This window comes from Anas platyrhynchos, chromosome 9, assembly GCF_047663525.1.
Source record: "Anas platyrhynchos isolate ZD024472 breed Pekin duck chromosome 9, IASCAAS_PekinDuck_T2T, whole genome shotgun sequence".
Taxonomy (NCBI): domain Eukaryota; kingdom Metazoa; phylum Chordata; class Aves; order Anseriformes; family Anatidae; genus Anas; species Anas platyrhynchos.
The window spans coordinates 28,145,773-28,161,131 of record NC_092595.1 but is presented as its reverse complement, the minus strand read 5'-3'; the positions used below and the strand labels follow the sequence as shown (position 1 = coordinate 28,161,131).

Sequence of the window (15,359 nt, the reverse complement as noted above, 5' to 3'; positions counted from 1 at the left end):
GCATGGAGTTGAAATGGCTGCACGTGCAGCCTTGCAACCACTGTTGATAAGCCATATCTAACGATAGAGGGATCTAATATCGTGTAAATGGATTAAAATTAAAACTACATTTTTAAGCCTGAAGGATGAAAGGAGGGGCAAAATGCCCTTGGTTCTCTGGCTCTTTCACTTGTGAGGAGTGTTGACAGGCTTTATTCTAAATACTTCAGAAAGTTGCTGAGCGCTAAGAAGCCTGAGGAGCTGTGGTCCTCAGTGAGTGCCTCTAAGCCAGTCTCATGAACTGTTTCCTATTTTCAGAGGGCAATCTGAATTTTGGAATAAAAACACTTGAGGAAATCAAATCTCAGAAGATGAAGGAAAAAAATAAGAGACACAGTGGTGAGTTAGTACAGTCAGTACTTTAGGTGTTAGCTGAGCACGTGTTTCGATGATAGATGGTGGCAAATAAGCATGTTAGTAATAGACACAAGGAGACAGCGTGTGGGAAGATGCTCTTTTCAAAGTTCTTGGAAATCTGTGGCTTTATTAGTTTAGTTGAAGATGGAAGTGGTTCAAGAGGAACTGAGTTGTGTTTTTGGGCTATTCAGCGTATTTTCCTTGAAACAGTAGATCACCGTATTTAAAGCTATGTGGTTATTCCACAAATGCTTGAAAGTCTGCTCCTAACGTCAGCCTAGAGTCCTAAATTGTGATGTGCTGCTCATTTCTTTGTGGTGTTTGAACATTTGCCAGTTAACTGTAAATTCATGCATGTATACAAAGCTGTACGCAGACCAGGAAGCTGCTGATGCTCCAACTGAGTTTCTGGGTGTGCATTACGCTCCTCTTAACATGTGTGTTGGGGGCTTACAGCAGTGCTTACAGTAGAGCTATTTGACCTGCAGTGTGGGTTAAGGTGGGTAACATAGAAAAGGGATTCGGTGTTACTGAAACACTGGATATGTTACTTTTATCATAGTTAGCTTTGTTACATCATGTCTAAAACTAGACTGAAGCTCTTCAGGGCATTGTCCTGTCTTCTGTTTCTGAGAAGTACTTAAATGCTTTAGGGAACTGAAGCTAGAAATACACCCTTTTGTTTCAGTCATTTCACAGTTTAGCTTTCTAAATGTCTCTTTGTTTATCAAGTCTTTAGGGTGGAGTAAGCTCTGTGTACTTACAAATTGCTGCATCAGACATGCTAAAGCAGTGTTCCATGTCATTAGTAGGACCGACTTGGTCTTATCTGTTGTTTTAATATAAAAATCTGAAATAATCCATTCACGTATGCTGACATGGTTTGTAGAAAAGCATGACCTACAAATGAGTAAAGCACTAAATAAATAAATAAATAAATAAATAAATTACTACTTGCTAGAAATAACCATTGCTATAATGTTGCCTTAAAATTATATGGTACATGTATATAATGCTCATCTTCTGTTGGTGATGCATGAATCTGAGTAACAGGTACTTTTGGCTGCAGGAGCTGTGTTCACAACTCTTACTGCTTGGAGCAGACTGCACAGAGAGTTGCACTAACAGCCTGCTAGTGATATGCAGATCAGAACGTTTGGGAACTGGGTCATTTATGGGAGATGTCAATCCATGCCATGATGGTGTTGCAAGTTGGATTATTGAGGGCTCTTTTTGTAACGGGGTTACTTACTTCCTTGACACATTAGTGAAAGCCTTCTCTCAAGACTATGGCTCTTGCTAATACATAACACAAATGGAAACAATTTCAAATACTTGCCAGCAGGCTTTGCTTCCTTTTACCTTCATGCGGATTTTTCCTGTAGCCTATGTAGTAGGGAATATTGTGTTCAGATAAATAGGGTTTGGGCAACAGGCTGTTATTTACTTCCAATATTTTACCGCACTTCAAAACTCTTACTTGAAAACTACTGTAGAAGTTGAAATGATGCTTCAGGTCATAGTTTGATCTGTGGAATTATGAAACTCCTTGTGGTATTTGATTAAGGAGGCATTGGGGAGGCATTGGGGAGGCAAGGACAATCCCCAGACAAGGACTGTATATCTCGAAACAAGACGCTGCAACTCATGATAAGGAAGCGGTAGACAGACAGAGAAACAAATGGAAGGACTATAAATCTCAAAACTGGACATTGGAATTCATTATAAAGATACAACAAATGGAAGAATTAGCAACAACCAGCGCTTGCAATTAAGAAACATGCCAACTCGGCAGATTCCTGACCAAAGGTGAAAAGTACACTGTGAGGAAGACTCGGGGTCTTCCTCCCAAAGACCCCTGCCCACATCCCAAAGACCCCTGCCCACAATTCTTGGGAGGCTCTACGCAGGCGCAAGGTGCCAAAAGGCTAATTAGCATGAGAAGCGAGGGAAGGCGGGGATAGGTAAGGAATATGTATAGGCGCTTGTAGAATATTGATAGATTGATTGTATAAATTCAAGACTGCTTTCCGCCTTGGGTATGCACGATAGGTGGAGAGATCCCCTGTGCATCATCCAGCGCTGCAATAAAGACTATACCACTTCAAGGAATTTCGGCTTCGATCTTTGAATCATATTTGAACACTTTCTTTCTGTGATCAAAAAGCTTCCTTAAACACAGCCTCAAGCTCAATTACACCAGTGTGTTTTTAATTTTCTACGGCTGGTTATTTCTATAGCAATACAGAATAACACTGCTCATAATTCCTGAGGTGGGGGGAACTATACCAGCCTCTGAAAGGGTGCTAGCAAGCACTTCTAATTAGCTGAAAGCTTTTGAGGTATCAGCCCATTGTTTTTTCAGGGAAGGGGGAATGGGAGCCATACTTTGAAACTGAAGTGCTAGGTGCTTAATAAAATGGGTCTGCCAGAATTGTAGGTGTGGTGCTAAAATATGAAGCCTGGCATGGTGGTAGGCCTTGGTGAATCACTGGATCCATCTTTAGGTGTTGCAGAAGTGGGATAATTTGATCCTGCTGTAATATGAATAGTATTGAAATGTCCTACCAACTGAATTAGCAATGTTAACAACTATCTGCGACTCAACTAGAAAATAACCTGCAATCTCATGTATTTGCAATTCACTTTATAAACTCATTGCCATCCATTATGATGATGATGATGTAGAAACACCGAATTCAGGAATAAGGTTTTGTAAATTGATATCATGTTGTCACTATAGTATTTCAGTGAATTGGAACAGCAGAATTCCATGGGTAGTACTTGTTAAATGTACTTGTCAGCTGGGCTCTTAATTGCATGCCAACTACGATAAGACAGCAAAGGTATACTTATTGGTGTGTTTATATTGGTGTATTTATAGACGAAAGAAGGGAGTTTGCAGCCACTTTATGTACCTGTGTAGAGGTTCAGCTATGTGTAATTATTTTCAGATTGTATGTGCAAAAAGAAGGATTTGGCAGCATTAGCCACTGCTGCCACTGTACAAGTAAAGACTGTTGTGCCGTTGTACTGTTTACATTAACTATAAATACACCACAGTAGAGAGAGACTAGAAATTCCAAGCTTTTACTGAAGAGTCATACTATAGTTCTTTTTTTTTTCTTAAGCCAAGCACAGCAGGGAGTCTGCAGACAAAACTTTGAGTGTTGTCTGCTTTAGAGCAACATCCAGCATCATAAGGTCTTGTGGAACATGACTGAGCACTTTTATCTGGTGCTTTTTCTTGCTGTAAAGATGCACCTGTAATCTTTTCTCTGAGCTTCAAGTTTCAACATATTTCGTGTCCAGCTAGTAAGAGCATGAAGTCTCTCAACTTTAACTAATTTCCTCAGCTGGTTAACTATATAGTTATTTAGCATTAAAATATTTGTCAATGTATGCACACGTGTGCATATGTGCACAGTCTTGTCTGCACAAAAATCCAAATGTATCCTGTTCTGTCATTTAAAGAGTGACAAATATGAATTACTTATGATGTAGATATGATTGACCTGTATTTTCTAGATACATAGTTGTGGTCTGATCAGCTAATCTGAATATCAGCATCAAGTAGATTCACAGCTCAATGGCCGTTTTCTCCTAAGATGACCAGCTTCATTTTCTCTTCTTTTGAGAGAAATGGAGTTGAGTAACTTTGTGTGATGAGAATGCTCTTTTCTGTAACCTTTTTGTCTCCTGTAAACTTAAGAGTAGAGCATGGTTCTTTCATCTCTGAAAAGTGAAATGACATATTCCTTTTAAATCATTATTTTGGGGAATGGTCTCTGCCATGCTATTGTTGCATGTTGACATACCTGAGTATATATGGAGCACCTATACAATTTTGGACTGGAGAAATTCTGGAGTTAAGTGGTAAAGAGAGCCTGTGGAAACTTCTGCAGAGTCTCATGTTCTTTTGTAATAGTACTTAATAAGGAACAGATTTGTAGGTTATCTAAGCAGATAACTCAAGAACTTGTTTCAAAATCTAAAGATCCCTTTTGAACAGTAATTTCAAGAAGTATGTATTATCTCACTACACCGCTGTCATAATATGTCAGCATATCTAGATGTCTGTTTTCTATGAAATTTGTAATCAGAGATGGATATCATCACTTTCAATACTCTGCTAATTGACCAAACTCTGCATGGAAAAATTGCAGTTGGACAAACATAGATATACCCAGGATCTATCTTTAATGCTAGGTAAATGATTTGATCTTTAGAATGGTGTCCCAGGGATGTACATGTTGCTTTTAGCTACAGGCAACAACAGAAGGCATAAGTGTTACTTAGTTCTGTCTCCTCCCAACGTATCCTCTGTGTCTTGCTCTAAGAACAGGTGAACTTGATGTTTGTGGACGGTACCAGCTGAAATGCTGGGTTCACCTCCCTGTGGAGAAAACTGCTTGCTGAATCTCCAGTGCATTGCAAACAAAATTAAACTTCTTGTAAAAGAAGAGATAAGGCTGCTTACCCCAAACTGGAGCTTGCGTATGTGTATTATCTACTTCATTTTTAAATTGTGTTTGTCAGGCTCTGGGGATGGCATCTGAAATAGTTTTTAAGCACTAAATTATTCTATTCTATTCTATTCTATTCTATTCTATTCTATTCTATTCTATTCTATTCTATTCTATTCTATTCTATTCTATTCTATTCTATTCTATTCTAATTGTGTCTATTTCCACCCAGAACATGAAGACCAGCTTCTTGTAGAGCCACCTTTTTTCCACGAAATCTCTCAAGAGCGAATGTATTAGCCTAAAATGTGTTTGGTAGATTGTTGTTTTTTTTTTTTTTTTTATGTAATTCTTCTTTAGTTACCTAAGGTAATACAGTGTAGTCGGTTAAAATATAAATAAATTATACTGTATCTTTTTGATTTCTCCCTCACTCCCCCAATTCCAGCCCTGTCTTATGCTTTCTGAGCCAAAAAAACCCACTTCTGTGGTTTAATGATATGAATTATTGCTTGTTTGATCAAACAATGTTTTCATTCTACCTTCTGTGCTACTTTCCCAGGAAACTGATAATTAAAAGAAGCCAGCTCCCTAGAATTTCAGACATGGCAATGGAATCTGCTCTAATCAGTTCAGTCCCTACCATTGCGTCTCGTTTTGCCTTACTACAACTGGAAAGTGATACTGATTCAGAGCCTGGAAAAGGCAGAAGTGGCCGACGTGCTGGTAAATCTCTAGCTTCAGGGTGTAGATCTATAAATGTGAAGAAAAGAGAGAAAAGAAGAAAAAGGAGAGAACAGCAGCAGAGTGAGGCCAATGATGTAAAGGGATTGTATTTTCAACAGTGAGTAAGGTTGTTGTCTCATCAAGAGTTTTTGCTGTCCCTGAAAAGTCATTGGTTTTGGTTTTCCCTGTGAAAGAAGAACTACTTAATCGCAGATTACATCTTTACATTGTCCTGTCTTATGTTTCTGAGAAGTACTTACACGCTTTAGGGAACTGAAGCTGGAAATACACCTTTTTGTTTCAGTCATTTCACAGCTTAGCTTTCTAAATGTCTCTTTGTTTATCAAGTCTTTAGGGTGGAGTAAGCTCTGTGCACTTACAAATTGCTAAAGCAGTGTTCCATGTCATGAATGGGACCGACTCGGTCTTATCTGTTGTTTTTCATATACAAATCGGACAGAATCCGTTCTTGTTTTGCTCCTTGAGCTCTGTCGTCATTGTGTCTACAGATGTGTCTGTGTGTGGACGTGTGCCTGGGCACTCCCGGCGGCTGCTGGGCCAGCAGCTGCGAGCAGTTGTGAGCGTGGCTCGCCTACTTGGAGACCGCTTGTGTTTGAGGGAAAACTCAGCCTTTACCGCTGAGCTCCACCGGAGCCGTAAGGAGACGCTCTCCTCCATGACGAGCGCGGCGATGGAAGCCGCATTTCGCACCCCTGCTTTGACCACAAGCAGACGGCCCCCTCCACCCTCCCCAGGACTCGAGGGCGAGCTGTGCGCGTCCCTGGGGGCCGGGGGCTGCCCCCCGCTGCCCCCCGGTGTCCCCTCACACCCACCCCTCAACCCCCACTCCGCCTGCGCCCTCCTGCTGCGGGGGGCAACTGTGCGCGGCGGGGCGGCGCCGCCGAAGGTTGCGGACGTTGCCTAGCGAGGTGCTGTCACCAGCAGCGCGGGCGGCCCAGGCGCGGCCCGCCGGCCCCTCAGCCCGCCCGGAGGCTGCCTCCCGCCGCCCGGAGCAGGTTTGGAGCGGGGAGCGACGGGGCCGGGGCTGGGGCTGGGGGGAGCCGCCCCACAGCGCCGCTGAGCCGGCATTTTGCTTGGTGTTTGTTTGAGGAAGTAGGAAATGGGATCTCTCCCCTCCTCCGCCCCTCCCCTCCCGCGACTGGTTTGGGTGTCATTTTGGGAGGGGGGGGCAGGGGAGGGGGAGTCAGTAAGTTTTCAGTATGTGCTCGTGATTGCCGTGCCCTTTCTGAAATGAGCAGGATTTCAGGCTCTTGCTTCTCTTTCTTGGCTTCCCTTTGCTCTGTTCTGTACAACAAGGCTTTTTGTCAGCTTCCAAAGTTTCTCAGCTCTGAATGGACAAGCCCTCAATGCAAATGGGTGTGAGTGAAATGCCAAAACTCTTCTCTTTGCAACCACAGAAGACTTGTGTTTCAATCTGGTTGCATTTTCATGCAGGCTGAATTTGATGTGCTTAGCTGGTGAGTTCTGCCAGTTGGGTAACAGAGCAAAAAGGCTGCGTGGGAGTTGAGCAAGAAGGAAGTTCAGCAAACTGTCCTTTGCATGGCAAAGCCTCCTTGACTGAGAATCAGCAAGAGCAGAAGATGTGTTTGGGATCCGGCAGCATTTGATACCCATCGAGGCTTTGGAGTGTTTCTGGTAGACATTTGTAAAGAAATCCTATTCGATGCTTCTTCTTGTGCTTCAGAATTAATAGATGGGGGGCAGTATAAGGAACCATGGTTGCTGAAATATATAACTAATAAAAAATAGTTCCATATGGGCATAAAGAGACGGATTAAAATCAGAGGAATGCTTGGTGTGTAGTAATCACAACTATTTAAAATCATACCCCCCATGTAAGCAACACGACAGCTTTCTGTGCTTCTGAAATTCTAAATACTTGGCCCTTGTAAGCAGAAGATGGCTTTCAAGCACATGTGTGTCTGTAGGTATAAATTCAGGATAAAAAGGTTTTGTTTGAATAATTTCTGTTGCCTATGCATCGGTACTGTAGCAGTGAGAAAATAAGGTTCATTGTAAGTCTATGCTTTATCAAGAGTTCATTAACAAGATCTTACAATATTGTTGCTTCATCCGGCAGTATAACATCCAAACAGAAAGTCTGACCACTTTCAGACCAAAGGTTAAGTCTGCTAGCTTAGAAGGTAATAGAAGCAAAATTAGTTTCTGCACTGGTTTAACAGTTGTTAACATATCTGCTTTTTTATCACAGTTCCTTTCCAGGGTGTAATGATGCTTATGTATTCTTTGGGAAACTCTTCAACATTCTGTTTCAGCAGGGAGTTAATTCTTTATTATTTAACTCGGAGAACATTTTTTCTTAGGTGCAGAAAATTGCAAATGAGGTGAACAGAGGAATTGTAACAGATCTCGTAATGACTTCCTGAATACTGAGTGGGGAGCACAGAGATGGAGGCCGGCATGGAGGAGATCCTGGTTAAAGTTGCAGTAAGGGTCAGACCTCTGCTTTCCAAGGAAGTACTTCATAACCACCAAGTATGCGTGAGATTAGTCCCAAATACACAACAAATAATCATTGGGAAAGACCGTGTCTTCACTTTTGATGTTGTATTTGGCAAAAACTCAACCCAAGAAGAAGTTTATCCAGTTTGCATTAAACCTCTTCTAGTGTCTTTGGCTGAGGGATATAATGCTACAGTATTTGCATACGGACAGACAGGTTCTGGGAAGACTTACACCATTGGAGGAGGTCACATTGGTACGTTGTAAAAAGTCTTTTTTTGTGTGTGTGTGAACAATGTAGTTCTGCAAATTAAGTATTTAATACATAACAGATGATGCTTGAGAATTTTTAAGAGATAATGAAAAAATGTATAGCAAAAAAAGACATATATATTCCAAAGTTTATGTGATGGTTGTGTTCTAAACACAAATTCTGTGTCCGTTAGGCTATACCAAAAGTATGAGAGAAAAAAAAAATAAAAAAAAATTAAAGTGCTCTTTCCCATTCTCTATTCTAACAGGCAACTTACCCTACTTTCTGAAACACAGTGCTTTAGAAATTTTGGCTCCATTTATCCTACTTAGAAAGTATCTGCTTTAGGTAATTGTATGAAGCAAACTCACTCTTGGACTTTTTTCAGAGTCTGACAAAGAGATTTCATAGATAAATTTCATGGAATAGAATCCTAGAATGGTTTGGGTTGGAAGGGACCTTAAAGATCACCCAGTTGCAACCCCCCGCCACGGGCAAAGATGTCACCCACTAGACCGGGTTGCCCAGGGCCCCATCCAGCCTGGCCTTGAACACCCCCAGGGATGGGGCATCCACAGCTTCTTTGGGCAACCTGTGCCAGTGCCTTGCCACCCTCTGAGTAAAGAATTTCTTCTGAATATCTAATCCAAATCAACCCTCTTTTAGTTGGAAAGCCATTCCTCCTTGTCCTATCATTACACCACCTGCCAAAGAGTCCCTCCAGAGTCCCTCCCCAGCTTTCCTGTAGGCCCCCTTTAGGCACTGGCAGGCTGCTGTGCCTAAAGCCTCTTCTCCAGGCTGCACAACTCCAACTCCCTCAGCCTGTCTTCGTAAGAGAGGTGCTCCATCTCTCTAAGTATCCCTGTGGCCCTCCTGGACTCTCTCAAATACTTCCACGTCCTCGTGCTGGGGGACCCAGAGCTCCAGGTGGGGTCTCACGAGAGCAGAGCAGAGGGGGACAATCACTTCCCTCCCCCTGCTGGCCATGCTGCTTTTGATGCAGCCCAGGATATGGTTGGCTTTCTGGGCTGGAAGCACACATTGCTGGCTCAGGTGGAGATTCTCATCATCCAACACCGCCAGGTCCTTCTCCTCAAGGCTGCTCTCAATCTGTTTTCTGTCCAGACTGTAGTTGTGGTTGGAACTGTTCCAGCACAAGTGCAGAACCTTGCATATTGGCCTTGTTGAACTTTATGTGGAATTCAAATTTTGCTTTTTTAAAGGCAGATATCTGAAACTCTACTATTCGACTTACTTGGTATTTCCAAGTCAGTGTTTCTCAAACACCTGAGACTGGAAACTACTATTTTTCTGTATTTGTTCGCAGAAGAATTCTTCAGCTTCTGCATGTATACAATTTTGCTTTCTGACTTTCCCTGAAATCGTGTATCACCAGCTCTGGTTATCTTCCCTTCCGTATCGAGAAGTCACAATTTGTTTGTCTGTTCTGCTGAATAAGAGAGAAGAAGTGGAGTAGCAGGAATTAGAAGACTATCTGGATTTTTCTTGGTCCTTGATTCTGAATTTGAAACCCTGAAAATTATGTATTCGTTCTTTTTGCATAAAGGATTTGAAGTTTTATCATTAATTCATTAGCAAGTTCAAAATATTTTTTTCTTCTAGCGTGATTTTTTACTAATTTAATTTTCTTGTAGTCTCGTACCCGCAGAAAGTAGTAAAGTTCTGTATCATTTCCATGCATTTCTGATCAACAGAAAAGCAAATCTTTACATGAAAACTTGGGAAAACTGAGCTCTTCCTATTCCTTATTATATTGAGTGATAAACCTCGCAGACTTCTCTTTAGTTTTAGTCTTTGTAATTTGTGTGACAGAATGACTGCAAGTGTCTGTGACATCTGTGTTTCTATTTTAGCATCATTTTCAGAGGATGAAAAAGGCATAATCCCACGGGCTATTCAGGAGTTATTTCAGCATATTTCTGAAAACCATAACATCAATTTCCGAGTGAAGGTATCTTATATAGAGGTTTACGAGGAAGAACTTTGAGATTTATTGGAGTTGGAGACCTCTGTGAAAGATTTACATATCTGAGAAGATGAAAACGGAAATACAGGTAGGATTTCAGCTCTAGAACTTCGTGCATTTGATTTCTGTTGTGTGCACAAATTATTGTTTCCATCTCTTGAAAAGAGAGCTTACCGATGACTAATACTAGACGAAGTCACGTTTTCAAAATATCAATTCAGTTTAGCTGATCTGAAGCAGCCTTCATTTGAGATTCCTATGAACAATATCAATGTTCCTCCAGAAGCAGCATCAGGTGGTAAGGTAGTACTGTTACTGTTTCTGCAAATTCAGCATAGAAACACAATTGTGCATGATTATTCAGTTGAATGAATGCTTTAAGATTAAGCCTTTGCTTCTCACTTCAAAGTTATATTTGTTAAGCTACTTATGCTGTAAATATCTGCTTCCATTCCACTAAGAACTATGTTCTTAACATAGGGTGGGAGTCACTTTTACTACAAACTTTCAAAATTTCTGTCTTTTTTTTTTTTTTAACTGACAAAGTAAGCTTTGAGCTAGGTTTGCTCATACTTTTTTTCTAGATAGCACTAGGTTGCAAATTGCATAAGACGATGTGTAAACACCTAAGTGTATTCTGTGTATTCTGTTTACAATACTGTTTCAAATGGTGTGACAAAATACACCCATATATTCTATTTCTGCAGGTTTCAGATGTGCTGTACTTCATGCTTTCCACATACTGTTTTATTTTATTTAGCTATGTGCTACGACCTTATAATAATGCAGGCTTGTATGCTTCTGTGATTTGTGTTTATAGATTGACTTTTCATAATTGCAGTAAACTTTTACTGAAAAGTTTAAAATTAATGTAATTATTCTGATTTTCTTTTGGTGTTTGAAGTGATTGTTGGTGCTAAGGAATTCCAAGTAGAATGTGCAGATGAAGTGATGAGCCTGTTGGAAAGTGGCAATGCAGCTCGTCACGCAGGCACAACACAAATGAACGAACACTCTAGTCGATCACATGCCATTTTTACTATCAGTATTTGTCAGAAACAATCTGCAGAGTCTCAAAAAAAATAGTGATCCACAGGATTCATCTTGGAAATCAGTCCAGATGATTGCTTCAAAGTTCCATTTTGTGGATTTGGCAGGATCAGAGAGGGTGACAAAGACTGGAAATACCAGTGAAGGATTCAAAGAATCAATTCAAATCAATAGTGGTTTGTTGGCCTTGGGAAATGTCATCAGTGCTCTTGGAGACCCAAAAAGGAAAAGCGTACATATTCCATACAGGGATGCTAAAATCACTCGCATTCTGAAAGACTCCCTAGGAGGGAACACCAAGACTGTCATGATAACATGTATAAGTCCATCCTCATCAGACTTTGATGAATCTTTAAATTCGCTCAAATATGCAAACAGAGCCAAAAACATTAGAAATAAACCAGTTGTCAACTACAACCCTGATCAAGACCGGATTGATGAAATGGAACTTGAAATCAGATTGCTCCGAGAAGCTTTGCAGAACCAACAAGTTGGTAATCAGTGTTGACATGACTTAAATCAAGAAAGAACCCGAATCAGTTTGCTAGAAGAACAGCTCACCCAGCTTCAAGTTCAGTGCTTCAGCTACAGAAACTGTTTGGACGAAGCCTTCCCATTCCTGGTTGATTTGAATGATGATGTTAGCTTAAAAAGCAGGAAGCTCTCACCGTGCAGCAAATTGACACTGGAACTGGCACCATGCAAGAGCCCCATCATATCACAATTCTTCAGCTGAGGAGAGAACTAAAGAACTGCCAGGTATTTCATTCTAAGTTGATTGTTTAGGTACCTATGAACAAATCAGGAAAGCTAATGTGTCTGTCTTGTAGGAGGAGGAGATAGAGTTCCAACAAGTTAGAATTTTATAAAATCAACCTATTTTCATTTTTCACACTGAATTCTGGTAAGCCTGTAGATTGTTACCTCGCAATCGCATACACAAATTCTGGCTTTTCTTGGTTCTCATCATCCTAAATTACAGCTCTGTTATTTATTCTTCATTTTTTTTCTCTGGCTTATTGTAAAGCTCTGCTTCCCAGGTTCAAAACAGTGTAAGAGCTGGGTTTAAACTGAAAGATACCCAGGTAAGCATGCCATCCACAGCTCGGAGGAGATGGTTAGGGAGATGCTAAAATAAACAGGGCAATAAAGGCTCTTGAGCAGCTCTTAAGAGTTGTATTTACTTGAAAGATATAGGTTGTACAGAAAAGATACAGTTGTACAGAAGTATCTGTCTTTAGAATGGTAAGACATAGTGTGTCTATACTTTGCATTTGGCTCCTAAAGGTTTTCTGGAAGGCCAACTACATTTGGAAGTAACCTTCAATCACTATTGGATCACTTACCCAGAAAAACATCTGAAAAAAAATAACATTATAATTTCTTTAATCTTTAGGCTCTTCTTTGAGATGAAAAATGAGGAGGGCCATCCTTATTTTTTTGTTTGAGAAGTGTATTAATATTATGATTGATGCTGAGATTTTACAGCCAAATCTCACAGCACACCGAAGAAAGTAATTGGATTTAAATACCCACTTTGTAAGGTAGTGTTGGTTATGGGTCCATTATTTCCTTTGGGAGAAAGAAACTTGTCAAAACAAAATCAATAGATGAGAAACAGAAGTAAAGAAACGACTGGTGGAAACCACTTTTGAAGGGAGCAGCTGATTCCCCAGAGGGCCATGCTGCCATAGCCACAGGGACCTTGACAGCCTAGAAAGGTGGGCTGACAAGAACCTCATGAAGTTCAGCAAGGGCAAGTTCAGAGTCCTGCACCTGAAGAGGAACAACTGCAGGCACTAGTGCATGCCGGGGGCCACCCTGCTGGAAAGCAGCCCTGCAGAAAAGGAGCTGGGCGTCCTGGTGGCCACCAAGTTGAACATGAGTCAGCCATGTGCCCTTCCTCCTAAGAAGGCTAGTGGTTTTGTTGGCTGCACTAGGCAAAGTGTCACTAACAGGTCAACAGATGTGATCCTTCCGCTCAGTGAGGCCACAGCTGGAGTAGTGTGTCCAGTTGCAGTTGCAAACTGTATTTTGTGGTGCGTTATACACAGCATAGGCAGCCAGTCAAAAGAGGAGTCTCCCACCATATTTAGCATTGATGTGGCCTCACCTTGAGTATCGTGTGCTCAGGGGCACCCCAGTTGAAAAAGGATGTGAAGATAATTGAAAGTGTGAAGAGGAAGGCAACAAAGCTGGTAGAAGGGCTGGAAGGCAGGTCCTATGAGGAGAGACTGAGAACACTTGTGTTGTCCAGTCTGAAGAATAGGAGGCCAAGAGGCGACCTCATGGCTCTCAGCAACTTGCTGAGGAGGGAAGGTGCTGGTCTGTGCTGCTGGTAACTGAGGGAAGAATGCATGGGAATGGCACAAAGCTGTGGGGGATGTCCAGTTCACGCTGGACATCAGGGAAAATTTCTGTACCATGAGGATGGTCAGACACTGGCACCGGCTTCCTAGCGAGCTGTTTGGTGCCCCATGCCTGTCAGTATTCAGGAGGCGTTTGGGCACTGCCCGCAATAACATGCTGTAACTTTAGGTTAGTCCTGAAGTGGTCAGCCAGTTGGACTTGATGATCTTTGTAGGTCCTTTCCAACTTCTCTACTGCATTCTGCTTGATTCTGTTCAGTTCCGGGCTCCCCCATGCAAGAGATTCAGGGACATAATGGAAAAAGTGCAGCAGAGGGCCACAAAGATGCTTAAGGGACTGGAGCACCTCTCCAATGAGGAAAGGCTGGGAGAGATGGGACTGTTCAGTTTGGAGAAGAGGAGGCTCAGTGGGGGATTTTAGCAATGTCTTACAAATACCTGAAGGGAAGGTGCAGTGAACGTGCAGCCAGGACAAAAGGCAGTGGGCACAAGAGCTTCTAGGCTAACATCTGGAAGCACTTGTGTACTGTGTGGTGGCCGTGGCTGTGCACTGGAACAAGTTGCCCAAAGAGGTGGAGTCATCCTCTGAGACCATCAAAAGCCACCTGGACATGGTCCTGGGCATCCTGCTCAAGGTGGCCTTGCTTGAGCCAGGGGTTAAACCAGGTGACCTCCAGAGGTCCTTTCCAGCCTCAGCTGTTCTGTGATTCTATGGTGGGAGAATTTGCCATATATACGTCCCAACTTTGCAGTTCCAATCACATCTTTGAACAACAAATAAATATATGTATGTATTTAATTTTCCAACTTCAAGAATAACAATGCCTGCTTTTCCACTGGCTGAATTTTCCTTTTATTATCTAGCAGGCTCTAGCTATGGATGAGGAAGTATTCATCCAGAAGGATCATGAATTGAAGATATTGCAGAATCAGATAAAGACATTAATACAGGAAAATGAAGAGCAACTGGAATCTTTAAAGAAGGCTGAAGAAACACATAGATTACAGGTATTTTTCCTCTGGCATATATTACATGTATCTATATCGAACCATCCATCCACTATAGGAATGTACTCATGATTTCAAGACAGATCCTTCAGAATTTTTTTGGATGTAAACACCTACCAGTCTTACAAGCACCTTGTTTGAATTAGAGCTGTATTCCCTAATGAGCTGAGATCATCTAGTGGGTGAATCACAGTACTGTGATTCCTGAAGTTTGTGTATCAGCCTAACCGCCACAGCCTTCCTGTATGATATTAAGTGATTCATTCACCCTCTCTTTGCTTCCTGCCTTCCTCCAGATCTGTGTTGTTGCTAAGTTGTTTCAGGACGATTCATGATTTAGGACTTGAAAGGCTTTAAAAGCTTGTTTAGAATCTCAAAAAGACCATCAAGTTCCTACAGAATGCTTTAATTGAAAGGCTGTGTAGAAACATGCTTTGTTATATCTTTATTCAGTGTGAGAGTAAAGTATTGTTGCCTTTTGACTTTTTAAGACAGAATTTCATCCTAGTATTCTGAGAGTTTACTATTACAAGAAGCTGAGTGACACAGTGGAAACACTGCTTGCCTCCTTCCCTCTCTAGATCTTGTATATGCTAATGAAATTGTAATGGGTAGTAAGT

The 15,359-nt window shown here is 41.5% G+C and overlaps 1 pseudogene; it reads left to right on the top strand.

Moving 5' to 3' along the window:
• LOC139998629 (kinesin-like protein KIF27) overlaps positions 1–15,359 on the top strand; it is a 40,382-nt pseudogene that overhangs the window by 8,383 nt on the left and 16,640 nt on the right.